This window comes from Haplochromis burtoni, unplaced genomic scaffold (genome assembly GCF_018398535.1).
Source record: "Haplochromis burtoni strain Fernald_Lab_line unplaced genomic scaffold, NCSU_Asbu1 Contig_15, whole genome shotgun sequence".
Taxonomy (NCBI): Eukaryota; Metazoa; Chordata; class Actinopteri; order Cichliformes; family Cichlidae; genus Haplochromis; species Haplochromis burtoni.
Window position 1 is genome coordinate 3,556,987 of NW_024582376.1, and position 10,379 is coordinate 3,567,365.

Below are 10,379 nucleotides of genomic sequence, written 5' to 3' on the forward strand. Positions count from 1 at the left end.
GATATTAGAAAAGGAAAATACACAAAATTAATACACAAAATGTCTACGCTGTGAGCATGGAGTGTGTGTGTGTGTGTACTACTGTGGTGTCTGATCCATAATGATATAAGTAGAGAATCCTACAAGAGCATGTCCTAACATGTACCAGAGGGAGAATAATGTGAAAATGTAGGAAAGAAATGCTAACACCAGCAGGAAATGCGGGCTCCGTGAGATAATTCAAAATATCCATGCATGCTTTTCCACTATAGGCTAATGTGGTGTTCTGGTATACACAGTGCTTCAGGCACGATTTTATCTTGCCAGTAAGGCTTGTTGAACTGGACTGTTAGGTAGAAGAGTGAAATGAGAAGGAGAATCTGAGGATGATAAGAAGCTACGTAAATGAAGATTTTGTAGAGCAGAAAGGAGAAAAACAGTTTGAAAAAGAAGAGGAGAGAAGAGAGGACGTGAAGGCGATGGGCAGGAGTGAAATAGGAGGAGAACGAAAGGAGAAAGAATACACAGAAGACAGGAGAACAGCAAGTGGGATGTGTGGAGGATTATGCAGTGCCTATTGAGATACAGCTGTATTGTGCTATAAGGGTGTCTTTGGTTACTCAGAAAGAAAAAAAAATGATAGTATGAATCACAGATGACAATGCATACACACAATGCATGTTTATTTTTAAGCGTGTTTATTGTATGATGCCTCTTCTAGATGGCAAATGAAAGATCTTGTTGCAAGGCAGATGATGTGCACAGATGAACAAATGTGTGAACACGTGGACACACATTCAGCAAGACGAAATATTCCTATGGAAACGTCATGTCACGTGCAGTGGATATATGCATCTATTTTAATGAGTACATTCTAAGCATGTGTTTCATTCTTTGTGTGATGTTATAACATGCATTTTCACTAACGTACGAGGCATATTATAGGTGTTTTCCCCCCCAAGAAAACACTCATCTTTATTTTTCCTAGTTTTAATTGGGACAGTGTTTTTTCTGTCACAAGTGCACCATGAGGAGATATTTTTGTGTTGGGCAAAATATAGTTTGCAATGAATTCCCCCCCTTTTTTTAAAAAGGTATTTTAGGTGAATGGTTCACATTGCTATCAAATATGTAAAAAACTACAGATGACTAATGTTCTACTTTAGCACATCAGTCATTTACAGTGCGTTATCCGAGGGAAAATCACCAGTCAGCTTTTGTGAACTTGGATGATTTGTCTTTTTACTAATATTCACCTAAGGTGGTTAGACAGACATGCTTAGAAAGATACAGATATCGAATTATATGTCCCAGTGAAGTACACCAGACCTCCACAGATTGCTAGCAGAGCTGGTGAATATGTTTAGATGAAGAAGTGAATAATGAAAAAAATATGGTGTATTGCATGATGAGACGAGGCTAAATAAGTTTGCTCTCTGCTTACTTACTCCCTGATGCCACCACCAACCAGTCAAGCTGCAGCTTACATCTGTCCAGACTGCTATACATAAATTAAAGCAAAATGCAATAAGTTGACACCAAACATCTGAACAGCTTTGACTTATGGTCACAATCCACCCCCTCTGTTCCCAACAAATAATGGTAAACAAATGTGTTCTTGCAGAAAATTAGAGTGTTGACTTGGTCTTTGTCCTTTTCGAATAGAAAATGAAAAATCATTAAAATGTGTTTTCTCACTCTGACTTCCCGATTCTGATCTGTTCACCCGTGAGTCAAAGTGAAGGTAAATGTGCCAGATGTGATAACATTTCCTCTCTGTGTTCCTGAGAGATTTGCAAGAACGAGACAGATGTGTCACGTTGACCTTGATCTTTAACTGACAGCGCCTAATTATTTCTTTCTTGAGTCTAAGTCAACATTTGTACCAAATTCTGAAAAAATAGATAAGTTTAATAATTCAGGGCATTCACCAGACATTTCATTCATGATAACATTTGAATATAGCTGACCACCTAAATACATATTCCCACTAGTGGCTGCTGTCAGGCCAGCATCAGCATTGGTTGGTTCATCATTTCTCTTAGCTTGGCTAACTGCCCGTTTGGCCAGTTGCCCGTATCATCCTGACCTCTGGTTTTACATGCCGTGCCCTGCAGTTTCCTAGACCATCTCTTTGTCAATTAAACCAAAAGAGTTGCAAGTTTTTAATAGTATAGAAAATGAAATTTTTACATTTACAAATATATTAAGGTGATGCCAAGAAGAGGTCCTTCATTGAATATAACAACTATTCAGTTTTTTTTTTTACCAATAATTCCATGACACGTGCAGGACAATGTTCCTGTTCAGAAATGGCTTAAAATAGGAGCCCACTCTAAGCATATGCCAGATGTGCTAGACAGAACAAGCCTAATCCATGGCCCCACCTTCAAACTCACAGAACCTGAAAGATCTACTGCCAGCACTCTATGAGACACCACGGGACATACCCAGAGGTCCTGTGTTCATTTTAATATCGCAGCTAACTGGTGCATGCGTCATTCAGTTCAAAACTTTTGCATTTTAGCCTGTTGTATTCCTGGGAGCAGGGTCTGTGAGTAGCAAACTATTCCTTAGAAAACAAAATTAATCTTTCTGGGCCACGTTCAGTACTAAAATCATTTTTAGGACTGGGCTGCAGAATGTTAAAAGCCATTGTTTTTCTTGTTTTGTGTGGGGGTTTTTTCATGCAACATCTGAGCACCAGCAGGATTTGTTATGCAAAAGAGATTGCTCTAAATGCTCCAGTGTCGGTTTGTGAAGGTCAGTAGCATAATCAGCCATTTAAAAGCATTGCTGTCAATTTGTGTCGACAGCCTACCACCACAATCACATCAAACCAAGTGATTTTTGGAATATGAATTTCAGAGCTAAAAATAAGCAAAGCAGTAATTTTACCTTCACCTGGTCCCCGCTTATAAATATTACTGTAGCGCTCAGCAATCGTGGCAGAGTTTCACCATTTATCGACAACACTATTTAAATCTGCTGGATGGATTTGTTGGCAGTGGGCATTTTTTTGTTTTGTTTTTATCTGCCGTATACAGCACAACGCTGCACTCAGGACAGCTGAATAATCGTTAATTGGCACTGAGAGCCTGTGATTCGCATGTGGGAGCAGTGATTATATTTATAGCCATGTTAAAAATCAAACATGATAGCAAGTGAAACTGGCTGACATTTAGTGATACACGGACTTGTAAAAGTCAACTGTGTTTCATCAGAGGAACGTGTATGCACATGAGAGAGAGAGAGAGCACGAGTGAGAGAGAGACAATCCCTATAATAGCAGTAGCTGGAAAAAGGAAAGCGATAATTGAATGCTGCAAATTTGCTGCTCAGCATTACTTGATTACTTGATATAGAACATATAATTATATATGTCCTGTGTATAAAAAGAATCTTCTCGCTCTCTCTCCCTCCCGCCCTCTAGTAACGCACAAAAGCTGTACCTGTATTTCATCAGCAGGCCACAGCTCTGTTTGATGTATGGTGCACCTTCAGGATGCATTTGGGGGGAGTGGGTCAGGGACAGAAACAAACTAATATGTTAGTGCTTTTCAGAAGGCTACAAAATGGCAACTCAAAACATAAAACACCTTGATCAATTTCCATGTAATTAGCTACAGCTTTGCATTTTTCTTCCCGATAAATGAAATTCTGCATGGCTGTAATTGCTCTTGTACATAGAGTAAGATAAAGTATAGCGAATGCAGATTAATTGCTTTTCTATGACTATACTCACAGAAATTAGAAATTCAATACATTTTAATACAGTGTGACATTAATTAACTTAGTCACCTATAGTTGATAATTCAACTTTCATTTCAAGCATTTAAACACAGTAGTCAGGATAATGCATACAATGTGTTTGTCTGAATGCAGAGTGACAATAAAAAAAAAACAAGAGACCATCTGTGATGCTAACGAGCACCCATGTTTGAAAATCTAATGTTACATACTAGAAAAACTGTTATACACCTGATAAAGACGTTGATGGGGAGTTATCGGGGTAACCGGGCTTATGAATACCTGCAAAATGATTAAAACACATCTTTGCAGTTGTTCCTGCAGCAGGAGTTGTCACAGAGGCTACGCACACGCACATTTGCCAGGCTGTTGTGGCAGGAATTCGGTGGTATAACCAGCATTTGCACATCTATCAACTAGACAGACTTTAAGTTAGAACCCTTGCATTTATCTTTTAGAAGAAAATAATTTGCTCATGCAGGCAGAAGAGAAACTCCCATCGTTAGATTGATTTCTTGTGCTTATCTTAGGAAGGATAGGTGTGGATGGTGTTGGAGGGTGAGTCTTTCAGGTGTTCACAAAGAGCACAATATGGCCCTATTGGTGTGCACAGTAACTTATTAGGTGTCTAACCTGTTGCCCGTTGCTTGTGGCATTGTCACCCCTGTGTTACACACACCAACCACCGGTCCAGTCGGTCACCCCTTTTCCATATTTATTGATGTATTTATTTTTAAGCATCACCATTAAATCGTCTCTTTCCTACACTCCAATCAATGAGCACCAGGTTCCCCCACATGGAATACTTACAGTGTGACCACTACTGTAATCATTTTAGCATGCTAACATTACAGTACTAATGAGGCCAGTTTTACAAAGAGTATGATGCCTTTGTTCACATTTTCTCAATAAATCTATAGTCATTTAATACTGTATTGCGCACATATTCATTCTGTTTAAACAGGGGATTATGAGGCCCCATTATGTAATTTTGTAGCTGTTGTCAGATTAGGGGCTTTTGAAACGCACATTAATATTAAATAACTATTTTGCAGGTTTAACAGCTGTACGTGATAAGTTGACTGCACAAAGTTGAGGTTTATCATTGTTATCACGTCAAACACTTGATTTTCCATGTGCTCTAGAGCACTGAAAGTGACAAAGCTGTCTAGCTTGTGGTGATTGTATTAACATTAACCTAGTTGCTAGTTTGTCTCTTTTTATGGGAACAAGGCACAACCAACCCATGCGGGATGCAGATGTGTTCTCACTGGGGCTGCACAGGAAATACCTCTTTTAAGAGCTCTCTTCAATTTGAAGTGTAATCGTCTGTGGATTTGGCTTGATCTAATCCACAGAGATGTAACTGACAGAAGAAATGAAAAATAAAAAGTGGTCAAATCCCTGTGGCCTTTTAGAAAAAATCTTTTTATACACAAACAAAAACACATTTCAGATATTTTGCCCCTGACACAATAAGAACAGCTGTTATTCAGATAAAAGGCACATTTCCTTTAGCTTTAGGCTAAAAGTATGGCTGCTGTGCATATCAGGTGGTAACAAAGCGTGTCTTGTGGTGAGGAAATAAGTAGGACAAGTCATTTTAAACCCTCGTATATTTGAAATTTTAAAACAATTCTGGGTCTATATTCCAAACTAATTTCTTTCTCTTTTTGTCTTTCAGACCCAGTGACCAGAAGGAAAGCCGCATGTCTGAAGTCCAGAAAGACAAATTAATGGTTAAGAGAAAACAAGCCAAGTAGCAGGGTTCCAAATCATGAGTCATTATTGATATCATCCAAGATTTTTATCCGAAACATCATCAACCTTAACCTTCATCACAGAATAAGTTTACAAGAAAAAGAGTTCTGCACTACAAATCAGAATAGTTTAATGTGAAGAAAAATGCTGTATGACTGTATATTACTGCACAACTTACATTGCTAATAGCTCAGCTGTTGTCATCTAGGCCTTGCACATCTCCATTATCTCTTTCATTATTACCACAGTGGAGTGCATTTACGTGCACACGGCATGAGCGATAACAGGCCACATCTCACCTAATGTTCTATCTGTGAGGAGTTCCATCTTCATGTGTCTGGCAGATATCCCTTTATATTAATCATCAGAATATTCCAGGTGCTTGTTACTAGCATCTCCTTACCATTTTCATGCTTTGACTCTGGTTTGTGGAAAAGGGATATGTGATATATACGGCATCACGGATATGCATTATTCATATCTGTGCATGGAATTGCACTCCCAGCCATTCCATAATGATTATCGTCATGATTACAGCTCCCTGCAGATCGGTAGAAGACCAGGAACTAGATGGAGAACCTCAAAACTTTTGACCTATTCCAGAAGCAACACATCCCACGCCCCACCCAAAAAAATAAAAACACATTGTCTTCACTTTTCCCCTTCCTGTATTCCTCTCACTTTTTTCTTTGGGCTTTATCTTTTGTATGTGTACATAAAGCAATTTCAAATCTTATAGTTTTGTACATGTAATTTTTATGGTGTGTGGATATTTTCTAATAAAATTAAACAAAAATGGATGACCTTCTCCAGACTGGCCACTCTGAGTATTTGATTTTTTTGTTGTAGCTGTAGTTGTTAACTAAAACTAAAATGAACTTTAAAAAACTAAAACTAACATTTTTTTTAGCATGTAACTGACATTCGTTGTTTTCATTGCAGATAAATATTTTTATCTGCAATGATTTTTATACCTTTATACCTTTCACTCTGAAATGTCTTATATTATAGTAAAGGTGTAAGTGACAGAGCAACAAACTGGGCGTACAGTTCAATAAAGTGGGACCTTAGAATCTTAGGTCACCTACAATATCTAGCAAGACCAGGTTGCGGGCTCATTATTCAGCATCAGTCTATCTCAGTATTGTTGGCTTGAGACTCCACAAGGAAGCTTAGCCTTCTTGATCTGCAAAGTGCTGCATGTGTAAAAAAATAACTCTGCTGGGGATAATGTTGCAATCCTCGTTCAAAAATACTGATTATGCAAAATTATATTAATTGGGCAGAATAACTGCCATTTTTTCACATTTTTAAAAAAGGTTTTCACATATCAAACAACAATCTGAACCTGAATGAGAACCCAAGGGCATGCTGCACACCTGCACATATGATGCCATATTGTGATTTAAATCTATTTAGTAATATCATTTACAAAATGAACATCTACTGATTGAAAATATGAGATAATTAGGAAATATTCTGTTAGATTAAAAGTAAAATAAAGGGGGGATTAGAGTTACATCCTTTACATACAGACCCCTCATTTTTGACAGTACAGCATTATTTTATTCAGTCTTAGATGGAGCTTTCTGTTATTCTCCATTCACACGTAATCATAACAGGTGGAGGGAGCTATAGTACTTTGACATATATGCAAGAGACCTGCTGGGCAGTGTAAACAGTGTTTGTGCGAGTCTGTGTGTTTGTGTGTGTGCTGTTTAATGCAGCAGCAGCTGTCCTTCTCTTGTCACTCGCTCTCATTTCTGGGCTGAGAATATAATACTACTACCTGTTTATTCAACCAATCAATTTTTTATTCACTTATCCAATAATTCAGGGTCACCGAGGGGGGCTGGAGGTTAACCCAGCTTTTCACTGAGCAAAAAGCAATAGTACTACTATACTATTACACTAATTAAAGCAATTGCATGAAATTCAGGAGTGCGGTATGTTAGAGCTCACATTGAATGTCCGAGATCAACAATTGCTGTTGGGACCAGGGTTTTGTTTCAGACGTGGCGTAGACAGATTCACGATTCGATTCTCCTGTCAGCTGAGTTCAGAGGGAGAAAAAGAAAATTCAGATGCCTTCAGATCACCACTCATCAGTGTTTAAATCTTCACAAAGAAGCACTTCTGAGTAGAGGAATGCTTCGTGTATTAAATTACAGTGTTTGTGATGTCCGAAATGAAAAATCAGCAAAGCTTTGGTAGGAAATTCTAATCAAATTTATCCATATTTATTCACATTATTTTTTGCATATGCTGACAGATGGATTAATCCAACATGGGGACTAATACACTAACACACTGTATTATACTAGAGCATTACAACCTTCAAAAGGGAGGTGACCATTTGCAAAAAGTGAAGTGCTGTGCGTTTCTCGATCCCACTTATTGCTTCCTGTTACCATGCTATAAATCTGTCTGCTTTTCTCCTCTCCCTCCTCACCCATTATCTCCTCCCTTCATCTATTCACCTCAGTCACCACTGCTTTTCTCCCTCATACTGCACTGTCCCAACTTTCAGGCCACACATCTCTCCATCTCTCCCCTTCTCTGTTTTCCCTCTCATATGTAATACCCAGTCTGATCTCTACAACTCCATTCTGCTCCCCTGATCTACTCCATTTCTCAGTTCTCTGCTCCGTAGTTCTTGGCAGGCAGCCATCGCCAGATCAGCTCTTCAACATCCTTGTCTCCCCCTTCTCCTTTACTCTCATCACCACCTGTTAACTCTATTTCCTGTCCATTCCGTATTTTTTTGTCTTTATTCATAAGGCATAAAGAATTACAATGGATGAAGTTTAATGAAGGTTAAAGAAAAATATATCCGTACTACTAGATTTACAGAAGGGAACAAAGGGCCAAAAGAGGGGGTAAAAAGATGTCATCCTGTATGTTATGAGAGGCTCTAGAAAATGTAGAACCTGGAGTCTCCTTTTGAGAAAGCACCCAATATTAAACTGGGATTCATGTTTCACTCTTGGAGTTTTACAGCAGGAAGCGAATGTGATTAAAACGGGAAATCAGCAGAGTAGAACAACGCAATACAAAACAAAATCAAAACCATCCTAAGAGTCATTATCATCACGAAGAATTAATTATTTATAAACGGTCACTTTTGCATGTGTACATGTTCAAAAGTTTTCCTGAAAGGAGTATGAATAAAACAAGAGGCATTTAAGATGACAACACCCCATCACAATTACCAGGATACTGTATAATAAATGTAATAAGTTGTGTTGCTGAATTCATTAATCAAAGCAGATACTCATGTCAACATTCTTGGGAAAGTATTAAGCTAAACTGTATCTTACACTGAATAGTCCTAGTGCTTTCAGGAAAATTATTTTTACATTTATTAATATGTAAATCAATTCAGCAAGGCACTCCAAATTTAATCAGACCATCTTCTCTACAGGGGCCAGACTTAGTGTACATGTTGAATTCTTGTCATGTTCTCAAGTTAATGTTCACACAAAGTAAAGTAAAACAAAAGTCTGCACACAGATATGTGTCAGCACGATGGAATTAAGAAGAAGAAGAAATACAAAGAGCAGGAACTTTTATCGTGGTGTCCTGGGCAGGTCGCGAAATTATCAGCATAGCCGCAGTGAGTGTTTCTTTCTAGTGCTTGTTAAATCTAAACCTTGAAAAGTAGGGAAAAAATCTAATTATAATTTTAATAGGTTAGAAGATATACCACAGAGTCAGTGCAAGCCTGATACCTGATAAAAAAAAAGATAGTAATGCTAACATTTCTTTATAGAGACTTTTAGCCTTGACTAGAGAGCCTTGAAAATCCTCTTACAAATGCAACACCGAGTCGTATTAGTAGATAAAGAAGTCCACGCATTGTGTGCATCTGAAAAACACCCACATAAATATTAATAAGTTTGTACTGGACCTTTCAAAGGAATTGTACAAGGTGCTATAGGGTATAATAGAAACAGTACAGGAAAGGTCCATAAACAACCTTAGATCCTCAGATGTCTCACATCTGTGGGCCTGAATGATAGAAAATCAGAAAGGAAAGACATTCAGAGAAAGGTTTGCATATGAATGAGGGTTTGTTAAAAATGTATTTTTAAATGGTAAATGGCCTGTATTTATATAGCGCTTTACTAGTCCCTAAGGACCCCAAAGCGCTTTACATATCCAGTCATCCACCCATTCACGCACACATTCACACACTGGTGATGGCAAGCTACATTGTAGCCACAGCCACAAGGTTGTTAATGTTCATTTTCTTTATTATTTACTTTATGTACCATCACTACTTGCGTGGCTGAAACCTCTTTTCCCCCCAGACTGCCTGCACACTCAGTGGCTTGATGTTTTGAGTTTCTTTTTGAATATATTTATATTTTCCCTTCTTGATCTAGTCTCAGTGGACTGATACAAGAAATGCTGGAAAAGAAAGCATTGGAGGACATGTGGCCAACATCCTAAGCTAGATTTAAACCCACGACATCTGCTGGAATCTCATTTGCAAGTGTTAAACATCCCCTCCTCGTTCACACTTGGGGCATCCATTGTTACACCTGGATGTGTTTTGCCTGTGAGGACTCCCTTCTCTCCCGTGCAGTCTACACAGGAAACAAGCAGGCCAAATCAGTGTTGCCCATTATTTTTCTGGATCTTCCACATAAAGAAAACTTAGATGGTTTTGCACTCGCAGAGGCACAAACTAGCAAAACTGCTAGGACAGCACATCTGTCAAGCCCTACATATGGTCATCATTTTGTGCTTATAATTAGTCTTGTAACCTAAAACAAAGGACTAAGCTTATGTAATAAAAACAAAGTCAATGAGAAAAGCAACACTTGATTATTTGCCCTGATTACGTTTAAGTAAGGACGACATCATTATACACTAGTAATAAT

At 38.2% G+C, this 10,379-nt stretch overlaps 1 protein-coding gene across 2 annotated transcripts in view; it reads left to right on the plus strand.

Moving 5' to 3' along the window:
- The window catches only part of zgc:172282 (leucine-rich repeat and fibronectin type III domain-containing protein 1-like protein), a 175,271-nt gene extending 168,967 nt beyond the window's left edge, over positions 1-6,304 (plus strand). For both annotated transcript variants that reach the window (XM_042218137.1, XM_005915938.3), the window contains one exon: positions 5,414-6,304. The gene's annotated coding sequence lies outside the window, so the exon portion shown is untranslated. The remainder of the gene's footprint in view (positions 1-5,413) is intronic.
- The last annotated feature ends 4,075 nt before the right edge of the window (positions 6,305-10,379 follow it).